Source organism: Lagopus leucura, unplaced genomic scaffold (assembly GCF_019238085.1).
Source record: "Lagopus leucura isolate 7727_CA_CO unplaced genomic scaffold, USGS_WTPT01 Super-Scaffold_100159, whole genome shotgun sequence".
Classification (NCBI taxonomy): domain Eukaryota; kingdom Metazoa; phylum Chordata; class Aves; order Galliformes; family Phasianidae; genus Lagopus; species Lagopus leucura.
In genome coordinates, this window is record NW_024962335.1 from 23,961,499 (window position 1) to 23,987,020 (window position 25,522).

Sequence of the window (25,522 nt, forward strand, 5' to 3'; positions counted from 1 at the left end):
TTATTCCCCGTGTGCCTACTCCGTTTCTTTGGATTATCATTGACACCTGCTTAATTCTTTGACTCCAAGATTATTTGCAAGTACCATTTATGGTAGTTTTGCAGAAACTCACGCCCGAAGAGCCTGACAGATTGCCAGCTCACTTCATTAAAAAACCTCCCGTGGTAACAGCTTTCTTCTACTGCTGACTAGGGCTGTGTTTGAACTGGTGACCCTAAGCTGAAGTGCTCCACATGTCAACAGTCAGCTGTGCCAAGGCAGCCTGTAACCTGTGAAGATGGGGAATTCTTAACACAGAGCTTTCTCTAACCATGGCAGCTGTTATTCCCCTAGAAAAACAGAAGAGCTAATAAATATGTTTTTACGGTAATCTGTAGACATCTAGAAGGTGCCAAACTTTGGTCTTCAAGCAGCTTGTTAGGAGAAGGCACAGTAAGTGCAGGGTGGGGGGTGGAATAATTCCATGCCGGGCAGACAGCACAATTCTGTTTGGGTTGAATAAATCCTGAAACAAACTATAAAACCTCTTCTAGTAGTCCTACTGCAGGTCACCTGCCAATCAGTAACAAAAAAAAGGACCAAAATGACCACAAACAGACCTCTTGCCATTCTAGCTAGCACCCTGAAATGCAAAGGAACCGACAATAGAACAGCAGACAGGCTCCACCCTTGCTACAGCAGTGCAGCCTGCCAGCAAGTGATTTATCAAGGCTCCACAGCCTTGCAAACTGGAAAGCATTCTTCAGGCTCCTGCCAGCTGTCTCAACTCAGGTTAATACCAAAACACTAGTTACAAAGGCTGTGACAAGCTGCACTGAAAACATGATTAGAAGGTGCCACTCAAACACATCACCTCAATGCTTCTCTTAAATCTAAGGAAGCTGACTATTAGATCACTGGCACTAACTACTTTCATTAGCTTTTTTTCCTTCCTAGAAGCACCTTTGTGACTTCTCTTTCACCATTCTCAAGCACAGGGATGCACAGCTGCCTCACCAACTTCTGAAGGTGGAGAGCAACACTAAGGACAATTCACAAAGAACCGGATCCAAAGGGTTCTGCCAGCAGAACACCAAAGAGCATCCAAGCATCAAGCAGTCTGTGTGCTCTGCTGCTTTGTAGGCTGAGCTTTCAGCCTGGTCACATGCTGAGCCCTACAAATGCATGTGGTAAAAGCAGTCCCAATCCCAAGTACCCCGAACACAATAAGCCCTGCATCCAGGCCAGCAGTCACAGAGGTTACCGCAACATACGAAAGCTCTCTCTTCTGTCAGTGAACCTGAGAGATGCACAGAGGTGCAAAGCTTTGACTGCTACGAAAGCATCAGAGCTGCACTTAGCTTCCTCATTCTTCTGTATTACAGCCAGTAAAATGAATCACAGTGCATGAGCACCTGTTTGACTGCTCAGAGAGGCCTCTCCTAGCAGTGCTCCCACATGCACTTCCTCTCTCCAAACTGTGCTGCAAGCCTTGAATTAACACTCTCCAGAGTTGATGTGCTACTAACTTTGACAGAACAAAACAAAATGAGGCAAATGAACAAGCCTTTCAAGTCTAATTTCAGATGCTGTTTAGATGCTGAAATCCAAACTGTTTGATCAGTGTACAGAGACAAGCAGGAAATTGGCTTAATCCTGAAAATATTCTACACAGAGAAGGAAAATACTTGCAGTATAAATAGTTCTGGTTCAATATAGCTGCCTCAAGGGCCTAAAGATTAGTAGGACAGGAGTATGTCTGAATTAGAAGCACCTTACCTGCCCTTCTGACCAATACTTCACCCAGAGACAAACAGGCCTGCATGGTCAGAGAAGAAACTATGAGTATTTCTGCTTTTTAAAAGATGATTTTTGTGTTGAAATATATAACTAACTGTAGCTGAAGTCATATTTTCAAACATTCAGCATTCAGTCAAAATTTCTTGTTTATGAACTACTACATGAATCACAGTTTAAAAAAAAACCTGTCACTCTCCTGCAAAACGCTGTCCTTGAAATCTCACACAAGCAGTAAGCATTTTTAGACTAAGTGAAGGTTATGAGAAAAGCAATGTCATTTGCAAATGAGCTCTCTGGAGCAGGAAACATCTGAATTTGAGTTCACTGCTGTTCAAAACAACTTACCCAGCATTTAGTATGAAAGCTTTACACAATCTGTTTAATCAAAGGTATATTTTACGTATAAGGAGGAGCTGGTTTCTAGAAACAAAATGCACCTGCTACAACTGAGCAACAAACATAGGCACTGAATAAGGCTCCAGAATAAAAAGAATGACAGAAGAAAAAGCTTTCCCCCCTTTTGGGCACATTTTGGATGCTGAGAAGAAATGAAAAGGAGGATACACTATAAGGAAGGAAGTGAGAGGGAACAGAAGGAATAGAAGGAAGGATGGCTGCTTTTCAAGGATAGATATAACTGCAGTTTCAGTTCATGTGATGCAACAATACAGACCATACGAACTCATGGTTTGTGTGTTTATATATGAATACACACACACCCTTTGCTCACCACAGACAAGTGTGGCAGGAGGACTGAGGATTCTGATTATTACATACCCACATGCCAGCAGTTTTCTTCCCACTGATGTCAGTGCAGCTTCAGAGCAGCCAGTATCCTGAATCATCAGCTCTTGATATGTAATTCTACAGGTAAGACTCAAAAGCAAGGATGACTATCGACACTGTTGTGTCACAGGCAATTTGGGATTCAATGAGTAAATATTCGTCTGCAGCTTCCAAAGTAAACTTCAGCAGGAGTCAAGTCTGCATACCTCACATTGTTAGTCCAGCACGGAAGAACAGGTCAGTACAGGAGCCTCCTGGAAATGTCCCATCAAAAATCTCCCTGTAAAGCTCTATCTCCAGGCTTCATTCCGTCATTCCACGGAAATATTTTCATTTCACTGAAACATTTTTTGGGGGGATGGTTGGAGGCAGTGTTAGTATCATGAATACTTGGGGAAAGGCAAAATTCCCCTTCCCCCGTGCACACCCTTTTCTCAGATTACAAAGTGCTTTGTAATTACGTTGGATACTTCATATTCAGAATCGGGTGTATGTTTCTTCAAAGTTCCAGAATTTACTTATCATTTTGAACTTTATTATGATTGTTCCTCAACTTACTCCTTACCCTGCTTGCAGAGCTGAACACCGAACACAGCAGCAGTTCCAAGGCTCAACATTTTGCAAGATCACGCAGTTGATGCTTTATCATAAACTACATCCCTCGTACAGCTTTTATGCAAGTTAAAACAAAGCGTGCTTTTAAATAATTGTTTATTTAAGAATGAAACAAAAAAATTTGATGGTATGCCTTAAGAAAGGAATAGTACTGGCAAGAAGTTTGAAGCCATTATTTATACGGGATGAACCCAGCTTTTTCCAGAACATGACCAGAATGTGATACATTGTCATAGCTGCAGACTCAAAGCTCAAGTGACTGCTAATAATTTTGTACATTAGCACAAGAGTTACTTACTAAATCTTCTACTTAACTCTAGCATCCAGCTGACTGATCTAGCCCAGAGTACATCTGGTGTACCTGCATCATTGGCATAGAACAAAATTGTGTTCAAGTCAAAGCATACAATGAATTATCGTGTATCAGCAGTGGCTGCCAAGCTCCGCAGGGCCCAAAGAATACTGATAGATATTACACTGTAAATAGCATTTCCGCATTGTCTGTTTTATCATGACTAAAAGCCAATATTTTAACATACAATTTGAGCATACTTGGCCAAAAAAATCTAGGGGCTAACATCAAAATGAGGCCTCTGGTATCATTTTAGATATCATTAAAAAATTGCCTACGCTCAACTTGCAACCAGTACTAGGGTGAGAAAATGGCCTCTACAGCCTCCTCTACAATAATGCACATTTCCCACAGAGTAGCAGAATGTTAAGGAAGATATATTTATGTATTCAAACTAAGTCAAGGATATGGACAAGGATTTTGCTTGCCTAATAGCGCTGAATGCCAAATATACATCACCCTGAAAAAAGAAGGGAAGGAAAAGCTAGATACACACAGCAATTCTGTAAGTTGAGCCGAGCCCAAATCAGAGGACGAAAGAAAAAGAACCAGCAATCAGCTGACCTACACAGGTTCTTCTACAAGATGAGATTCACTAATGCTATGCACCCAGCCTTTCTCTTTTGGTGATGCTCTCAAGAAGCTTCTCTGTGGAGCACAACAAACCTACATGGTTCTTCACAATCCAGTGCAGCTCCCAAACACTTCTTTCTATCATGAAGAACCACAAGCATTTGGAAACCTCTCAATCAATACCTGTTCTCCCACAAAACATTCACACTGCGTCCTCAACTTGGAAGAGTCATTGAGTAGCACTGCTCAATCCGGAAGGAAGTTTTTGCAGGAAGTACTGAACAGTTTGGACTGCAGGTGCTTCTAAGAGGTTACTTCACCTCCTGCAGTGATAGAAATAATTATGATAATACTTAAATGGGAAGGAAAAAGCCCTGGCTGATATTAATAGCTCCAGTGGAAGGACGCAAAACATAACTGTCTTTTCTACTTGCTGTGAACTAGAGGAAACTCCAACTTCCTTCCTATAAACCCCCATCAAAGGTTTTGTATAACCTTGGATTAAGATTCTTACATAAGAAGATATTTCCGATTAATGGCTAGGGAATAGGCCTCTACCAATATTTAAGATCCAGCAACAGCCTCTCCTACTCACCTTATAAAACAATTTGTGAAGTTTGAACTACTCAACAGAAACCTTTCTCACAATGGTTACTAGGTTTACTTTGTGGAAGTGAACAGGCCTGACTGAAATACAAAACCATAAGTTTGCTAGTCCAACTTGCAAAGATTCATCCTACAAAAAGAAACTTCACTGCAGAATCATCTGTGTATATTCCAAAACATCTTTATTTGATATCAGTCCTTTCCATCAAACAAAAAAGGCTCATCAATAAACTACTCGCTTTCACACGAGGCCACAACAGACGAAGATTCCTGAAGCAAAGCAAATCTCCTGAACCTCAGAACAGTGAGAGAACATTACCCTAACATTCAAAAGGAGATGATTAGCACCAGTGCTAGAAAAACTAAGGCACAAAGAGCATCAACACACAGACTCTTAGAGCTAGGAGTTAAAAGCAAGAGCCTAAAACTCTACCTTCCACCCAAAAGTAGCCCTGGAAGCCCTGTGACTGGGATGCAATTCAGGACCTTTTCAAGTCAGTGTGCCAAGCAAGGCTGCAGCCACCTCAGCTCAAACCTCAGTAAGCCTTTCCCATCTCTATACTGCAACTCTCGGCTCACTGGCAGCAATTTGGTGGATACCATCCCAACCGTTTCAACAAAGTAAATAGTGTAGAGACAATTACTTTAAAACACATCATCCAACTCTGCATATTTCCTCATACACAACCAGAACTCCACCAGGAAGTGTCTCTACCCAGATGGATAGACTTCTTTCTTTCCACAGCAACATAGTATCACTGAGTGCACCTTACAAAGCAGTCTCCTCACCCAGAATAATGCAGAATATGAGTATGCACTCTAAGAGGGCAGAAAAAAACAGTTTCTGATCTTCTGCAGAAGACAAATTAAATAAGCCAATGCATTATAAGGAAGGTTCTCCTCAACAGAGGAGAAGATATCCTCCTCAGAGTAAGATACCTGAGGCACTGGGGAAAAAAAATCAGGAGCAAATTTATGTAAATGGCCTTTCCTCCAATGCACATCCTAACAAACTGGACAGCAAATTTCACATGGACTCAAATGGAGACTCAGCTCTTCTTCCATGACCTTTCCTTCCCTCCTTCATTGCCCAAGAAATATCACACCATGCTAAACTATTCACGTTTGACAAAACATACTTAATTCAGCTCCTAGCAGTAATCTGCTGAAGCAGCTAGCCACCTTCAAAGTCCAAATGAACTGAAAGTTGATTAAACTGTTTGTTGCAAACACAAATCTTTGAGAAGCCATCAAGCTCACCTAACATAAAGAGAAGGCTATGACAACACTCAGAAGGCTAAGTACTTATGCCAGGGCACAATTTTTTTCTAGAAATTGAGAAGTTTCTCAATTTAAAGCTACTTTTCAGTTCAACTAATTTGTCCAGAGTCCCAGGTTTCCAAGGTTGCAAGCCTTCAAAGCCAGTATTTTAGAAGAGCCTAAAATTTCCATACGTCTAAGTTCCACCAATTCTCACTGCAGTTTGGCCCTATAGGAAGTCCTGCAAGAAGTGTTCTGCTGTGAAAAAGAAGGTGCTCCTGCTGTGACTGCAACCAATTCCAAAAAGGCTGCCTCCGCAATGCTGGAAACGCACGTAGAAGGAGTGCAGAATATCTCATCCTCACTATTTAATGACATCAATACACCTGATCTCCATACAAACCAATTTCAGTGATTTTACTGTGAGGAAAGCTTCTGGCAAAGTCGTAATCAAGGTCATCTATCAACAGTTTAAAACTAAAGAACACTTGCAGTAAGTTCTCCCTTTCTTCACATTGCCCCTATGCCCCAGCCCATGCCATCAACCTTACTTTCTCTTCACTACAGATGCCAGTCCAGATCTTCCCCCCAGCAGCATGAATTTGCTTGAACAGTTAAATGGTGCCCCACCTGAGAGAAGAATACTGACATAAACACCACAATCTATGCCAACTGAGATCTCCCCAAACTGAGTCTGTAGCACTTCAACATACCAACACAGCTCTGGCTTTTCAAGAGCCTGTATCTGTCTTCTAACAAAGTCCAGGGCAAGCTGACAGCAGCTGGTGATAGAGCCAAGCCCACTCCCAAAAGCTTCAACCCTACAGTTATCTTCTTTGCACAGGGTGCTTTGTGCTCCAAACATGGAGTTTTCCTACCATGAGAAGAAAAAAGCAAAGCAGCTGTTTTGGTTTATGGGCTGTGACCCAGTAAAGCAGACAGCCCTAGCACGTAAGGTAACACTACAAACATTAGAGCGCTCATGAGGAACAGAATGGGAAAATATTTGTTACCTGCAGAATCAGCATGATGCTACATTTCTACACCTCACTACTGACAAAGAAAGGTGGCTGTATCCAGTCCATTTAGGGGAAGAGTTAAAGAGAATCAGGCACACAGCTAGGATTTTAGGATTAAATTCTGCTCCATTACATTCAAAATGATGCTTTTAATGTATGCAATGGCAATTATTTATCTCATTCGTAATGAGGCTTGTGTTTATTTGGAAAGGATTTAAATCACATTACTGCCAAAAGTAATACTTACATGCAATTTATGTAGTCATTTTGTAAAGAATAGAATAGGGCATTTGTGTTAGAACAGGACTAATGTCAACAGGCCTGTCCTCACCTACCGGGCACAGTAACCTTACAAAGTCAAAAGAAACTGGTTTATGCTTTTGCTTCTGCTTCATAGAAGTTGAACCAAACAGCACTACATGTCCCAAGCCTGCTGTTACCGCAGGGCAATCCCCAGCTGTAAAGCTTCAACTCTACAAGCAGAAGAAAACATCTTTTCTGCAAATCAAACTGCAGCAGTAATGTATAGCACAAAGCTTCAGAGAAGCTTAGAGCCGGCGTGTGTGCTGTTGCACCTATTAAATTCAGTGTGTTCATTTGTTATGGTGGCATTTATTAATGTCTTTCCACTACAGGAGAAAACCAGCTATGCAAAAGAACATGACACATCACCAAGCTGACAGATCTCAAAGATTTGCTCTGCTAGCACAGTATACGTCTTACTTGAAACCGGTAAGCAGTAGAACATTTTCAAAGAAGCAAGATACTCAAGAAAACTGCATTTCTTCATTGTGCCAAATGAATCTCCACTGCATAGTCATATCATAAGTGGTAAGCATAATATGCCTGGGAAAGAGGAGAGCAATGAAAGTTCAAATTGCAGCTGCTGCTGCACATAGACAAATACACGAAGAAAAACAACTTAAGTCTTACTAACATGCTGCACTTACTGGGTAGTGCTCCTGACTTCTGTGCGACAATAATAGGAAATGGAAGTATCTTGCCTTTTTCACAGAACGTACAAGTTATGAAAACAGTATGAACACTACGCATTTTCCAAGAAGCCACTCTCATAGAAAGGCAGAAGAAACTTGCAGCTGTGTATGAGATAGCCTCCTATGCTTCAGCTGTTTCATTAAAAACTAACAAAAGGGAACATTCGGTGGGTTCTTTGCTGCTGTAAGCACTCACCTTAGAATCAGAGTTTGTTTCAATAAGTTCATACTGCCACCAGACCGAAAGTGAATCAAGTTCTGGTCAGAAATACTGCAAGCTCTTTGCAGCCCTCTCCTCTCAGAGCCAGGGTCTGAAGTTTCACTTCCCCCACGCCACAGAAGTGGCACTTACAGGAAAGCCACTTTCTCCTTGATGAGCATTCCCCATAAAGGAAGCTGACTAGTAATTAATAAATGGTAATGGCAGGGCTTTTCCTTCCCGTTATCTAACCATAAGTTCTCTATATTTTAAAGCTTGACACTTCTCTGGGGCCAGAGCCTTGAATTTCTGGTCATCTCATTTTTTTCTGTGGCACACAGAGAAGTCACAGCTTGCTCTGGATACCAGAAAGAGATAAGAAGTGTAAAGCTGACATCTGTCTAGGGTCCCAAAATAACTTCAGTGGAACACCTGAATCCAGGTCTGTGAGGAAGGCGACTTAGAGAGACAACTATCAGTGCAGGATAAGGAAACTGATCCTCAGAAAGAGCAGGGAAGTTACTTTTGCCACAAATTCCTGTTGCAGTGCTGTCTAGACTTACAGACTTCTTGTATAATACACCCATGCCAGAAAGCCCAAGGGATTGACAGCCAAGGAACAATGCCCTATCAAATAGCCACACAACAGATTCTTGTCACCACTACATCAGAGCAGGAGAAAACTGGGGAAAGGCCCCTTTCACTTGCCCTTAACCAGAGATCTTGAGTGCATATGGAGGCTGAAGACTCAATCCCAAAACGAATACCTCAAATGCCTCCAGTCAAGACACCAAATTCCAGCTTAGATTTGTGGCTTCTTTTCAACTTACTGAGGAAAGAAGGGGCTTAGTCTTCAAGAGAGGAATTACAACCAGGTTTATAGCAGCAAAGGCACACCATTCTTAGATTTCTTTATTTTGTTTTTAATGCTGCTATTTACCAACAAAGCTGTCCCTTCACATCTAGCAAGTCAACCATTCAAAAACCCTACACAAAATCTATGTGTGAAATGCATCTCAGACAGACTGAAAGAACGAGCTAGATCCAGAAAAGCAGAAAGTCATTTGCTCATTTAAGTGCCCCAAGAAGTCAGAACAGAGACTGGAGGAAAAAAAATAAAAAATAAAAAAATCCACACCACACACATTTCCTCCAGCTGACGAACTGCACATAAGTCAGATAAGAAAACACAGTCACCAAGTCTATGGGTTGTTTGAGTTTTTATTATGTCTCATCGTTATTGTCATGACTGGCCTAGGCACAATTTCCCATCTTTCTACAGATCCTGCAGTCAGCACTTCTAATTACACAGGGGAATGTACTTCTCTCAATCAGAAGTGTTAAAAACAGCCATAAAAATCTGGAATCTTTCAAAAGTATGATGAAAATAAGAGACAAGTCAGGCTTACCAAAATTAATAAGCTGGCATTAGAAGACAAAATCCGCACAAAGCTGTTCTGCTTACTTCCCTTTCTGAAGGCAGTGGTTGATTTTATTTTTCCCTATTAATCTTATGCTTCATCCCTATTAAAGGGCCAGGCAGGAGCAGCAAGAGCTCCTGCTCTACATTACTCCTGCCAAACTGAGCTGTCTCTTCTCTGCTGGCTGACCTTAAACACACAAACACACACACAAACAGAAAGGTTTCCGAGATGCTACCTAGCTGTTTATGGAAATCACCTCCATAATTTAATTTGCAAGCAAGTAACTCAGTGTGACCAGAAGGAAAAAAAAAAAAAAAAAAGAAATCACCTCCATTGTACTGAGTGATATTAAAAAAAAGTATGTCCTAGGGCACAGTGATTTCAAGACAGGAAATCCATCCATCAAGAAGGATCACAACTAGATGTAGCATACTGCCTTACTCCAGAGGCAAACAATGCAACAGCAACAGGATCATGCACTGCCTTGGAAAATGGATGAGCATGCATTGATTCTCAACTATTGACTCCAAGTCAGACCAATTCAGCATCTGACTGCCTATTAATTCACTAGTTTCTACTGTATGAGAATGGCTCGTGCACTGATTTTCCCTGCCTCCAGGTTTGTTTGGTGCTGTTTTATTCCCCCTTCCATCTGTTATCTGACACCTTATGAAACCAGAATGTGTGAGTGCTGCCAGAAGCAGTATTGTACAAGGACAACTATACTCCATATTTCAGTATGGCTCCCTGTGTCAGCTGAGGAGACTAGACAATTTATAGAAAGTTCATGGACTAAACATGCATAGAGATAGCATTTTTATTTTATTTTTTTATAAAAGCCTGTATAATCAATAGATATCAAGATGTTATAATCACAATATAATTGTATAATCAATAGATATCAAGATGTTATAATCACCATATAATCAAGAGAGTTAGGCAAAGTAGACAACGACAACAAAAAGAGAATAAATGGAAGAGCTTACCCTTCAGCTGAGCTCACCACAAAACACCAGCAGAGCAGATCTCCAGAAGAGATCCTTCCCCACTGGTAGCCAGCTCTTCAATAGGCCTAGGAGGGGTGCAGCCAGGCTCCATCCCTTCCGGCAGCACAGTGAATTGCCTCCACCTGTGCTCCTCTGGCTGACTCATGGCTCGCCTCAGGTGATCAATCAGAGGTTCAGGCCGTGACTCAGCAGTTCCCATACAAAGCCTTAGTTGTGAGGTTTGCAGGAAGAGGACACCAGATGGAAGAATCACAATCAAGTCCATCTTTGTCTCTCAATTGCATACTTTGTATTACAATGACAAAGTTAATAAAGACAGAAATACTCGTTCCTTGGTTTCCTGAAAGAGCATCAAATGATACAAAATTACAGAATGGTCTAACTAACTAATAACTCAGGGCTGGTCCATAGAGTGCAGAAGGCTGTATTCCCAATTCTCAAATTATCCACGCAGTGCCTGTATTCCCCCGTGAAGCAGCAGTCTTTCAACATTTACAGCAGAATGATAGTTGTGCCAACAGGAAAGCTACAGAACCAAACACTCACGCTCTTGCTACAAGAAAAAAAAAAAGTAAAAGGAATAAAAGTAGCACAGAGAGATCATAAAGTACAATGGAAATTTCAGTAACACTAAAGGTGTCAAGGAGGGGCTTCAATAACACTGTAGATATAGCAGCAAACAAAACACGCTATTGATTTCGGAAGTATTTTTCGAAACTACTATGAATCACAAAACTCAAAATGAATAAATAAAATGTTAATGCATACATCCCTACAAGTAGCTTTACTAACATGCAGTCCAGTGAAATTGCCAACTTCACCCGTTACTCCAATCCTAAATCACAGAGCACACTGAAGACAGTTGTTGGGTTGACTCCAATGCCATTCACTCCTCCATCTGTACTCGGGTATGCGGACAGCATCACATAGTGCAGGTTCCCATTCAGAAAGTCACCAAAATAAGAAAGTGGGAAAGACTTTAAGATTGTCACTAGTAGAAATTACACTTTAAAAAAAAAAACAACCTAGGGTTCATGACTCTTTTCAGAGGGAAGAGAAGGTAGAAATTACTTTACTTTGAATACTGTTTTGTAAGTATGTGTTTGTATACACACTACGTGCCAAGTGGCACAGTTACAAGCTATCACAATTTTCCCAGGCCTGCATCTATTCACACCCACACTATCTTGCAAATTCATACCCTTATGCATATGTGAAAACAGATGTAAGGATTCATTAGTATTTGCATAAGTTGCTATTTCATGCCCTCAAACTTGTATATTCACAGGCACTGAAAGTCTCCTTCTTAATGTACTGATCCCAGGAGGTGATGTGGATTCTTATCCTAACCATGTCTAAGCTCACAAAGGTCATCTACAATACAACCCTGCGCTTCGTGCATTTCCCTTCAAAAGCCAAAAGGACACAGGCTTTTTTCCCTTTTATAAAATGGCTGGAACAATCAAGATGAAAGGACTTCAGAGCAGTGTTAGAGCACCGGTATTCTCACCGGTTTAAAAGGTAACACTGCTTTCCCAGATAAGAATAGGTCACAGACAGAAATCCTGCAGTGCTGCAAATGCCTATCTAAACTAGAGAGCAAAGTACAGGAGAACGACAGAAAAGCAACTGCGAATATCTCCTGCACATTGCACCCTGCTTCATGCGCAGTTCTGTGAAACAGGAAAGACGGATGGATCCTTCCTTTCCAATTTATTTCCTTTCAAACTTCCCTTCGAGGCTTTTTGTGTATGTGAGTAACACTTGGACCTGTCAAGGTTAGGACTCAGTTTCTTCAGGCAGTGAGACAGATCACCTCGTTTCATTTTCCAAGTGTGGTGAGACTTTATAGAAAGTTGTTTTCCACAGAATGGCAGGGTTAGAAGGGAGATCAGTGAATCCAACCCCCCTGCCAAAGCAGGTTCCCTACAATAGGCAGGCATCCAGGTAAGTTTTGAGTATCAAAGGAGACTTCGCAACCTCACTTAGCAACCTGTTCCAGTGCTCCATCACCCTTATGTAAAGAAGTTCTTCCACATATTAGTATGGAGCTTCCTATGTCAAGTTTTAGATCACTGCTCCTTGTCTCATTGCTAAGCACCACCAAGAAGAGCCTGGTTTCATCCATTTGCCTCCTATCTCCCTTCAGACATTTATAAACACTTATCAGATCCCAACTCAGTCTTCTTTTCCCCAGGCTGAACAGACACAGGTTGTTCATCCTCTCCTCACACAGGAGATGCTCCAGGCCCTTTATCATCTTTCTGGCCTTCCACTGGACTCCTTCTAGGAGATCTCTGTCTTCTTCTTTTTAACTGGGGAGCCCAGAACTGGACACAGTAGTTTAAGTGTGACCTCACCAGGGCACAGCAGAGGGGGAGAATCACCTCCCTCAACCTGCTGGCCACACTCTTTTTAATGCACCTCAGGATACCATTTGGCTTTCTTGGTCAAGTTAATTTCACCCTACCACTTCCTAAACAGATCCTGACACACAGTGACTCCCACTTAATTTTATTTGAAAGCATCATCCTAAGGGCACACTGATGGACAGAGAGCCCTCCTGGATCAGTGCAAAGCCCTTTGAAAGAATCAGAGGGGAACTACTTGGCTAGAAGAATCTCAGCAAAACCTAAATGGTACTTGAACATTAATCTAAAAAATTAGTTCTTAAAAAAAAACTAAAACAATCCCAAACCCAGTTACAGCATTCTAATCATTTTCACCATGCTGCTTTGAGTCACCAATTAACAGGAAAATGTAGTCATTTCTTCAGTTATCAGAAGGTTTCTCAACATATTTGGTAATAATTAAGAATGAACAACTAGTATATATTTTGTCATTACAAGTATTTTTATGGGGTTCCTCCATAGAGAAGGGGATTTTTCTTTACAAGACCAGCTGATACAAGCAGAAGTGGCCAAGCTCACAAGCACAACTGAGAAGTTTACAGATCTATGAGGGAAAACAGACACCAGCTAACAGGGAACTTTGGTCTCAGAGACAGCAACTCCATCAGCAAGCCACCCCCACCTGACCATTAGTGCCATTACAGCCACTGTGGGACTGCACTGTATACCAGACCAGGTTCGCTATCTTTCCTTCCAGCAAGGCTACTTTTCAACTCAGATCAGTTTTCTGATTAGACTTCTCACGCGTGCCCAGACAGCTGTCCTGGGTGACAACAAGATGAGAAAAAGAAGCAGCACTCAGGATAAAAACCAAGCAGCTGGAGGCAGGAGCACTGCCCAAGACACTACTAGAAAATGCACCCTTCTAACTGTTTCCCCTTGACATTTAACTTTGATGATTGCTTCTTTTGTTTCAGATGTGAAGGACCTGAGGTCTCAAGGCCCATCCATTTACCAAAAAGTAACCCGCTTCACTAAACAATGTAGCTATAGGAAAGCTGTATATAAAGCCTGTTAAGAAAACAACCAACTCCTGTCTCCCTTTAGTATGGTCAGATTTGTAGCTTTGCTGTTATCAACACTTACTTCAAGAGAGGTAAAAAAAAAAAAAAAAAAAATACTCAAATAAAGCACTATACTCATTTTCCCCCACTGGCTCTGCAGCTGCAGTCTAGCTGAGAAAAGTCCTGGTTTTAATAACGCTGGAAAGAAAAACCATTTTTAAGTGAAAAGCACAAGTCAAGCAAGAGAGGAATTTTGTTTGTTTGCTTCTAGAGTTGCCTTTTTATTTAAGAAAACACAATGGAAAGCATAAAAATCTCAGAAGATTGAAGGAAGAAACAATGCCCTAAAGGAAGGCAGCACAGAGGCTCCAACAGCATGCAAGAACTATTAGGCTGCAGGTCGCTAAGCTGCGCAGACTCGAAGACCCTCTCCTGCCCAAAACTTATGCCTGATTATTCACAGGCTGCCATCTTGACAGTTGCCATGCAATTGCTCCAGTATGCCTGCTATACATTTATTTCTTCTTGCTCGTGAGGCCTTAAGCCAATTCAATACCCACAAGAGATTTGGCACATCTTTCAGAAGCCTGAGGACAGCAACATTTATAATACCGCACAAAGAGGCGACAAGATGTAGCTATTACACTTTCACTGAAAAATCAAAATGGATCTCCACAGAGATACAGAACACTTAAGCTGTCCCCACCCAAACAAAGGGCCTCCCAGAAAATATTTTCCTAAACACAAGTCACACCTACATTGTTTCACTGGAACGGACACTCAAGGTCACTCACCCTCCAAAATCCTACTCTCCCTCCTGTCGGTTTCTGTGGATCCTCAGATCCTCGAGACTCTGAAGCTTTCTCTTTTCATAGCATTGCATCCAGGCACCAGCACGAAAGCCTGCTGTATTTTGCAGACTCTGCCGTTAACCAAAGCTTCGTCCCATATTCACCCAAATTCTCAGTAACAGCATGGTGATTTAACAGACATCCCCCTGAATTTTGGAACAAAGCATGCCACATATCAGATGCTCACTCACCCAAGAGCTCACAGCCTGCCACCACAGGGGAAGAAGAGATAGGAAAGAGCTCCTAATTCCTCTGTGTTTGGCTGCACAGCTCTCTCCCTCCTGTGCGCTGCATTCTGTGTAACTACTGCAGTGCTCAGTGCAAGCAGACTCACAAGAGCTGCCAGAAAGCAGTCCGGAATGTCCAAAGCTGAGCAGAGGTGTCCATCCCAGCTCGAGGGTGGTTCCTGCACAGGAAACCTATCATCTACAGCGCCTTGGGCAAAGGGAGGGTCACAGTGACAAGTGGCCACTGAAAGGCAATAACTAGGGCGAGAGAGAATAATAAAGCCAGAGAAACTGTGTGACTGCACGCATGTGTGTGTGTGTGTAGGAAGGGAAAAGAATAAGTGGAGCAAATAATGAGTGAAAGAATGGAGTAAGTATACAAAGAAAATTATTTACTGAACAGACTGATTGTGCTGCTGACCTCAGTTCATTCCTCTCCAAATTTTAACTCCTTACTACCAGGGCTCTGCTCATGCAGTAAGCTCATGTCCATCACCAACGTCCCATCACCACTCTAAGCTGCCACAACCACATCTCACAGGTGAGAATACACTCAGGCAACAGACCACTGCTCAGTTTCAGTGCTCTAATAAATTGTCACAAATTAAAACATGTTTATTGAAGGCCTGGTCAGCTTGCACCCCTGCCTCCCCATTCTATTCCCAAAGAAAAGCCCTCTTGAACGCAGAACTGAAGGGATTGGCTAGGGTGCATATTACCGCCACTTTTAAGACCTTCACAGAAAGGAGAGCTGAATATTGCCAGCTTTTAAAAGTCAAATGTTCACCGAGCACACCTTTCCATGGAAAGTACTGCTGAATGCAGGTTAATCCCATGGCCATGACCTTGCCACCTACAGATTTTACTGCCATAACAAATTCCACTGAGCCTGCACACCTTCACTATGCATAACTCACCGTGAACTCCCATTTATCAGAAGAAAGTTGTATTTTGCATGACAGGAGCTACTCCAAGTGGAAAGTGCATTCTACTTGGGGAAACAGGGGCAGAGAAGTGACATAACTGATAGGAAATACATTTTAAATATTACATATTTTAAGTCGTTATTGCATTTGCCAACAGGATCACCTGCTCTCAGGTTCCCCAGCACCAGGGATACTCAATGATATTGCCTCCACAAAGAAGCAAGCAGCAAGTCCCAGCAAGATGATGCAGTGTAACCATTAACATTGCAGGTGATGATTGCACTGTATTGCCTAGCATTTTATTCACAGCACTGAAAAACCTCAAGTCCATACTGCTGTGAAGAAATTATTCCAAATACAGCCAAACGATATGACTTTGTAAACAGCCTGAAGGCCGTTCCATTCTCTCGTCACATGTCAAAGGACCCAGTTAAGTCATACAAATTAAACCAGAAAACTTGCAATTACCACTGTAGCAAGTGAAACACAACTCTAGTTTTAAAAAAAGTCAAATCAGCTTAAGCTAAGACAGCTGCCCACTCTTGCTTCCTGAATTGCAATCATTAACACAGCATTTTAAGGCAGTTCATCCTCAACTCCAGCAGACTCGTTCATCTGACAACACTTCAATTTCCAGCTCATTTCAGAGTCTTCCCTTCAAGATCCACCACTACTGTGACACCAACAAGGAAAGGAACAACCAAGAGACTGGTTAGCATGGAGCTGGCATTTCCCTGCCAGGTCAAGTCTCTCCTACAGGTCTTAAACCTACCAGGCTCAGTCAGTCCTTCTCCTTGTCTTAAATACTTTTTTTTTTTTTTTTTTTTTTTTTAATATCATGGTTCTGAAATTCCTTGCTTTCTTGAGAGCCTGGAACCAAAGTACTAAGCTGAATTTGCCAGCAGATACTGACTGCGAGAAAGCATCATGCGCAATTTGCACAAATGTGCACAAAGCACATTTCTAAGTTATCCAAGTCTGCACAAATGCATAATGCTCAGTAAAGAATTTACCACCGTTGTTGTCTTCCATCAAAAAGCCTTACTGCCTGAGATATTCTCCTGTATGCTAACTGTTCCTGACAGGGCCCCATCTAGCCTGACTTTGAATGCCGCCAGAAATGGGCACCCACAGCTTCTTTGGGCAGCCTGCGCCAGGGCCTCACCACCCTCAGAGTAACAATTTCCTCCCAATACCTAATCTAAATTTCCCTTATTTTAGTTCAAAGCCATTATCTCTTGTCCTATCATTGCATGCCCTTGAAAAAAGTCCCTCCCATCATTCTTGTAAACCCTCTCAGGTACGGACTGCAATGAGGTCTCCCTGGACCCTTCTTTCCTTCAAACTGAACAAACCCAATTCCCTCAACCTTTTTTCACGGGAGAGATGATCCAGCCCTCGGATCATATCCATGGATCTCCTCTGGAGCTGCTCCAACAACTCCATGTCTTTCTTGTGCTGGGGGCTGCAGGCCTGAACTCCAGATGAGGCCTCACAAGGGCAGAGTAGAAGGGGACAACCACCTCCTTCACCCTGCCCTGCTGGTCACCCATCTTTTCATGCAACCCAGGATACTGTTGACCTTCCAGGCTCACAAATGCACTCTGCTTGCTCTTGTTGAGCTTTTCCACCAGAACCCCCAAGTCCTTCCTGCAGAGCTGCTCTGTGTCCATTCATCACTCAGTCTGTACTGGTGTTTGGGACTGCATTTCTTTAATCATCTGATTCACCAATTAAATGAATCACGGAATCTCTTGGTATGGAAGGAACCTTAAAGACCATCCAGCTTTGTGAAGTCATCTAGACAGAACATGATTCCAAATGAAATCAACACCTTAATGAAATGTAACTGTTGCAATGGCACAACTGAATTGACAACTGTAGATTAATAAAATGTACAGGTACATGAATACAACACGATAAGGCTATTTGACCTCTTTGAGAAATGTCTTCTTTGAAATTTTCTGGTGTAGTGGAAACAGCAAAGAACCCAGCTTTTTGGCACAAAGAGGGAAAGCTTACAAGATGCTCCTCCTGCAGAAAGTAATATCATTAGGCTTGCGAAGCACCACTGTTTCACAACAGCCACAGCAACTATCCTGAGACACAGCCCACGTCAAGGCAGAAGTTAGAGAAGAAAGTCATGTTTTCATAGCAGAGAATGAAGGACAGTGCACAGCACTTCCTGAACTCAAGCATTTGGTTTTGACATAAGTTCAGTTTAGGAATATCCACCTTTTAAACTAGAGTAGAAGAGTTTTGAGGAATAAAGTTATGAAGCCATCTATTCTTGAAGTAAATAAGCCTTCTCCCAGAATGTAGTTTCACCAATACTATCAGCTAGCATTAGAGAAAGGAACAAAGAAAGACATTTTTTCAACCTACCTTTTTGGAGATTACTAAACACTTGAATTCTTTCTATCTTAGCACTGAGAGTGCAGATAGCATTAAAACAAGCCTCTCCAGACTGATGACACATCTAGACAAACGCCTGCAAAAGGGCACATTAGCAGAAGACTTCTTCTACAGGGAAGCAAACATCTCAAGTGACACAATCCAAGCAATTTAGCTGTTTTAGATCACAGCTGAGATTATTCCATTTCTAAATTAACATTAATTGATACCCTTCCCCTCCCCCCCGGCAAAAAACAAAACCAAAAACAAAATCCAGCAAGCTGCACAGCTAATTCAGTCCATGAGACATAGCCTGCTCTTACATTTGTTCCTCCTGGCTCACCCTGCTACAAACAGGCTTAATAGCAATTGCCAACAAAATTCAGTAGTTTCTCCTCTCTGCAGCAAAGAAGAGTAGAACACTAAGAAACACACAAGGTGGGTAACAGTAGTGGGAGACCAGAAACCAGAAAAAGAGGGCAGTAGGTTAAAGGAAGGAAAACGTGTAGGAGGTGGCAACCAAATCTTTACTTTGTAAAGAATCTAAAATTCAGCCCTACCAGGCCAGAAGATTCTGCCTCTTGAGAAGGCACTGGCTAGAAAGGGGGCAAAAAGAGATGGGAGGGTAAAGAACAGTCAAAACATAAGCAAGCAAGAAATGAGAGAGGGGCTACCTGCTTCATGTGCAGCACTCACAACAAGAAGGATCTCCTTTCTGTGCCAGAGGTAATGTGGACCAGGAGTCTCTTCCCCTCAGGAACCACACAGGAAATACACTCATGACCACAATCATATTGTGACAGTATCAGTAGACTGCAGATCAGTATATAAGGGCCATGTGTAATAGCTCTGATTTTAGGAAGCCCCAACACTTACTGTCTGGCTAGGACACTAGCTCAAGGAACATGGACAACATGGTATGAGTGCAAAGAACTGTGTCTGAGAGACAGCTCAGCAGGAAATCCATTTGATGTCATGAAGGCTGACCAAGCTGACGGAAGCAGGAAGACAGAGGATGTGCCAGAGACCTATGGCCTGAATGCAGATTGGTTACTCCAGCACAAAGGTTCCTGCATAAATACATACCTCTCACACATGCACAGCTCTCCAAAAACCCACAGCTGACTTTTTGCCACTTCAAGAGCGTCCCACAGAATGATCTGTAGTTGGCTGACATCTTGAAATAAATTCACTGTCAAATAAAATCCTATTCAGTGCACCAAATTCAAAACTTACCAGCATTTGCCATTCGAAACATCAACAGAAAATTGTATTTGCATTCTTCTACTCTCATCTGCCTTATTTAAGCAAATACATATATATATATATATGTATGAGCAGGGACTTGTTTTCCTTGCTTTAATACAGTGTTTGGCACAGCAGAGTCCTAGCTAAGTCTCCAAGTGTAAGTGTAACGCAGCAGGCATTATATGTAATGCAAAAGCAACACAACTAGTATTAGGATAGAACAATGGTCCCAGTTGTAGCCCATCTGCCTTCTCCAGAGTGTGGAGATAATAATTCATTGCGGAGAATTATTAGCAGCAATCTCCTGCTGTTATCTTCTAGATAACTGCTCCATTTTCACACAAACTTCTATGTTTTGAAGTACTGGATGCAGACCAGGCATCACCAGTCTTCTCATATACTTTCTGCACTTGCAAGCAGTCCTAACTCCCCCAGGAAAGTCCATAACAAGACCAGTGACACTTGTAAGACCCAGAAGAAACCTGAAACACCAGGCATGCAGCACTGACCTCCCCAGGCTCACCAAGGAAACCATACACAAAGGCTAACTCTGAACTAATCTTTCTTTACAATCAAAGCAGGAAGAGGCACAGCTCTACAGAATTCTCAGTGGGAGACTCGCTTAATTAGTGATTTACCTTGGCTAAGTGAATCACCAAAAGCATGCCACTTGCCCATAAACTGTTTGCCCTTCCTGGCAATCTAAGGTAGTTTTTCCCTCCTAAACAAAGCAGAACTCTGTTTATAGCAGCTGGAGTACCATACATAGTGCACACAGGCTTGCTAAAGAAATAACTTTGCTCTATGAAGAAAGATTAGTGAAGCATTCTGTCATTTCAATATTTAAAACAAGATTCCGGTGCAAATACTGCATCTTTCTGTGCAGATCACCACACAACAGAAATGAGAAAGCCTGCCATCCTCCAGTCACAAGACTGTGGTGTTGCAAGTGTCCCAGCAGGAGACCCAGAGTAAGTAGTCTGTTACATGAGTGGGTACCAACTGTTGCTGGGTTTAACTGGTTTGAGCCAAATTTGGTTTCAGTTGCCTCAAGTTTCATTTCTTGAATGAACCCCCCAAAAAATCCAAGTGTTAAATAGCACAAATCTTAGCAAGCTTCAGTATCTTACAGAAATGGAGCAGAGATTCTGCTGCCCTTTTCACAGGACCTGTCCAAATAGAAGCCCACTTCAACAGCTTTGTAACTATACATCACATTTTAGAGAGACTAACAGAAGGGCAAGAAGGAATTCCCAACCATCCCAACAGAACCAACACAGTTCTACCAGAACCACAAAGAGATGCCAATGTTAGATAGGACTTGCACAGCCACAAGACTTTTACTGGCATGGCAGAGATAACAAGATATGATCCCACAAAGATAAGGCTTCCACAAACACGATTTCTTTTAAGGAAAAACAAACCTTCCAGCAAGAAGTCTCCTCACAGACTTAAAGAGATCTCAGTAAGTTAAAGGGAGACCACTTAAAGTTATGCTATCCATTAAGTCACTTCAATTCAAAAGTTACTTGATGAGTAGCGGGATTATACCCTAAAACTTCCTGAGACACACACAAAAAGCTCAATCCAAAGAACAACAGCCATGACAATAAAGGATATAACTAAAGTAAAGCTTTAAAGGAAGATGCTTTTCCTTAATAGAAGTCTTCCATGCACTGAAATGCCCTCTTCCTTCAACCACAAGCAAGCCTTCCCTGCAAGCCTTGCCTCACTTCAAAGCACTGCAGATTCAGAGGAATTACTCCCAAACAGCAGGGCAGAAAGCAGTAATACAGAACAATTTTCTTCTGGCCAAAGAGGAAATTGATGCTGTAAGCAGGTTATTTCCCAGATTTTAATTAAGCGTACGCTCTAATACCGATGCACAAAAAAAACACAGCAAAAGACCCAAACCATCAGATAAACATTCCTAATGTTGGAAATAATCAGCACAGAAAATGGAAAACTGCAGGACTGAAGCTTTGTTTTGTAATGTACAGTAAGAAGCTTGAGACTCCCAGCCTAAATCAGAAGTCTACTGTACAGTATGCTACAAGGAGCAGAAGAAAGCACATCTCCTGCACACAGCCTCCAACTCAAGGGACGGGATGATAGCCAGACAAGTAATTCCAAAGAAAGAAGGGAGTACAGCAAAAAGGCTCATGCATTCATAACAATAAGCTCACTCAACCACTGTCTAGCTGTTGCAGTTCAGCCAGTGGTAGAGGATGGCACTAAGGACTTCCCTGCAGTTCTTAAGGCAGATGGTGAGGCAGCTCCATTGGTGTTTGTGAGACCCTCATGATGAGATAACAGCATCTATATCTGCCACTCCTCTTTCAGGATCAACAAGGTAGAGACAAAATCCCATCCTTGGAAGGCCAGCTTGGATGTGGCTCTGGGCAGCCTGGTCTAGTGGTTGGCAACCCTGCCCAGGGCAGGGGGGTTGAAACTAGATGATCCCTGAGGTCCTTTTCAACCCAGGCCATTCCATGATTCTAGGAAAACAAGGAGCCTTTAGTGCCAGCCTGAGGGTTAGCAGCTCTGACAGCTGGGACAGTGTCAGATTCTCCATAGCATGCCACTCTCAATGACAGCTGAAACTGACCAAGAAGAAAAACAGTTTATGCATGTAGCTTCAGGACCCATATAGAAATGATTTTGTTTAAAGCCTTAATGGCAAGCAAACAAAAGCACTTCTTTCAGTAAAAATGGTCACTGTTTTGAACGGTTGAGTGTCAAAAAGAAAACCAGACACAAAGCAAGGACAGCCTAGACTAGTTTTAACCATACGGCTAGACACAAAAGATCATATCTCAGAGATGCCATGGAGAAAGAAAGAAAAAAGTTAACATATAATCCAGATAAAGATCTAGGGAGAAGGCAGAAATGACAGGCTGAGAGAAAGGAATGTGGTAAAAAGGTTTTCCTCATGATTTCCATAGCTTTCTTCAGAACCCTTTCTAAAAAATGAAATGCAGTTGTGTCATGTGTCTATTGCAAAAACAACAACTTCCAAACGGCTGATTCCTGTCGGAGCAACAGGGATTCTACCTTCAGTAAGAAGCTATGCTGCTACTGCACATCTTCAGCAGAAAAATTACGAGTTCTCCTTGAGAACAGTGGGATGAAACTGGTACCTCTTTCCTGAAATTGAAATGGTTCTGTTGTTAATTTACTGCTGTCTAAGAACAGCAAGACCTTGCACTTCCTTTCCTAGTCACACCAACTGTGTTTGAATGGAGATAATATAAATGCCTCAGAAAATGAAGAGAGATCCATCACCTTCCTCTTGCCGCCAAGCCAAAAACCTGCCGTTTGATCAAACTGAATAGGAGCAGGGAGCAAAAAAGAAGCTGTCCACAGAGGTGAGCAACCTTCCACTCCTTCAATTGCCTCTTACAAAAGGGCACTGAGTTTCTATCATAAGATGCTCAAGAGCATCACTGTGCCTCTTCAAGAGGCAACATGGACAAAATGGTTAAGAGCTACGATCCATGTCAGTTTAGTGTTTGTATCAAGAAGCCAAATGCTGTTAGAGCCTTACTAACTACCTACCCTAACTACCTCAAAATTCATAAGAAAAAGCTGGAACAGACAAGTAATTCAGCGTCTCCATCCCAAAAGCTTGGCTGAAATCCAGATGTTTTCACACCCTTCACAAGCCCTGGCTACACGCTGATCTCTCACACACAGTATCAAGAGTGCATGTTTGCATTCCCCCCAAATGTGTTTTCCCTTTCTCCCCCTCCCTTGCGCAATTATAACAGAAGATGTCATTCAGCTCAGGAGGGAGGAGGAGAAAAAGGAAGGAAAGGGTGGTGATTTGATGTGCCTATATTGGCTCACCTCTTGCTGTCTGTTGTGTTGGTCTCCCCTCTTAACAAAGAAAAAGTGCCTGCCTCTTGCACTTCATCACATCTTTTCCAAATTGCAGAATGAATGCTAGATCAGTATCATTACTGCTTTATTGCCACCTCTGTAATTGCAAGCAGCATCTCCACAGCTGGCATTTCAGTTAAAGCCACATAATAATAACAGACTACAGAGGTAAGGCAAGCCCTAACAGCACGTGTGTTTTACTGGTGTAAGTGACTCCGTGCTTGGACCTTACATATCACAGATCACAGCCCTGAAAGAGAGCTACTTGGATGGAAAACTGTAACCATAAGCTGAAGGATGTTTCCATCCCACGCTGTTCAGATGTATATCAAGCAGCAGAGAATGGATTCCTAGAACACAGTGCTGGATGCTGCATGGCTGAAGCAAGCTTTGACCAGACTGTTATCACAGCCGAATGGCAATGGGATCAAAACACCTAAGCCTTCTCTAGGGTAACAGCACTGAATTAAAACTGTAACAACAACAAAGGTCCACCCACGGGCTCCACTGCTGCTCTCACCAGTTTTCTGGGGCAGTCAAGAAGTGATGCCATTTGGAACAAAGACAGACAACATCATCATGGTCAGTTCTCCCTTTCCCTTTACCTTGAGCTGTGAATTCCACTCTAAGATTACGCTGGCAATACAGCCACTGTGTGTGCAAAGCAGGGCGGGCGGGGGAATAAAAAAGGAGAGTTAATCCATGAGTGGATCAAGCAAGTGACTGAGAAGTCATTCTGAAATCCTGCAAGCAGAGAGGAGCACATTCAGCTGAGGACCAGCTCTGCCCCAACTTTCTCCAAAAGCAGAACAGCACCAGCCCTGCGCTACCATGCACACACCTGTAACTAAGCCCTCAAACAAGAAAGTAACAGCACTGTAGTCTTCATGGAAGGAGAGCAGCATCTGCAAATCAGCTAAGCTTTCTCAAGAGGCACATTTGCAAAATGCTCCTAAATGCGAACAGAGGAAGGTTAAAAGCAGGATATGTAAAACCACAGAGGTAAGCAAGCCTAAAATAAAATGTCATTGTGACCTCGGCCACCAGTGTTCAGGTTTACACCAGGAATACACTGTCACATACCACTTACCAGTCCTTTCTTAACACACAGAATTAGTCAAGGACAGGATTTATACTCAGGACTTCCTGAAGACAAACATTCTGATTCGAGTCATTCATAACCAATGCAACCATTAGTTATGTTTTCGCCATAAATACTTTTAAGTGACTGTTGAAAGGAAAACCTAAATGGTCCTCCTGTAGCATAAGAGGAGTTTCCCTATCCATTGCTTTAAGGACTGCCAGATGTCCGAGTCCATCAATTAGCTACAAGGTACAACCTTTTGATTGCAGACTAAGATATGAATAAGTGCACACCTAGTGAGCACTTATATACTTCTACTGTCATCCATACGTACTGCAGCAAGCTCCAAGCTACATATAAATGTAGCTGTTTTATAACCAGAGGCTGAATTTGTCATTCTCAGCTGCAGATCAGCACGTAGCAGACTTCTGGATGGCTTAAAGCAACACTGTCACCTTCGATCTAACAATCCTGAGTTTAGTTTCTTGCAAGTGAGCGTCCATGGGATCTCAGAGCAGTGGAAACACTCCTGTGATTAAAGAAGTTAATTCCCACATGGCCAGTTATTCTTACCAAACACATCCCCACAGGATAACCAACACAAACACAAAGCCCTTGAAATGGGACACTGAAAAATACATAGAATAAGCACACTCTCAGCAAGAAACGAAGAACGACGGTATTAGTAGGACCACAGAACAAAGAAGACTATTCAGATAGATGTTTAGGTACACTCGAAATCTCCAGTATGGATTTTTAACTTGTCGCTTTCAGTCTGTAACTAGGACGGGCTCCAACGCGCTGTCAGTTCCGTGCCTGGATAGCCCACCGCCAGCCTTTTCACTCAGCTACCCCTAAACCCTCTACGGCAGTGCGGGCC

The 25,522-nt window shown here is 42.3% G+C and overlaps 1 protein-coding gene across 1 annotated transcript in view; it reads right to left on the reverse strand.

Moving 5' to 3' along the window:
- Positions 1 to 15,180, reverse strand: part of MICAL3 (microtubule associated monooxygenase, calponin and LIM domain containing 3) — a 144,643-nt gene extending 129,463 nt beyond the window's left edge. Inside the window, exon 1 of the mRNA XM_042889562.1 lies at positions 15,073 to 15,180. The gene's annotated coding sequence lies outside the window, so the exon portion shown is untranslated. The remainder of the gene's footprint in view (positions 1 to 15,072) is intronic.
- Positions 15,181 to 25,522: the final 10,342 nt, after the last annotated feature.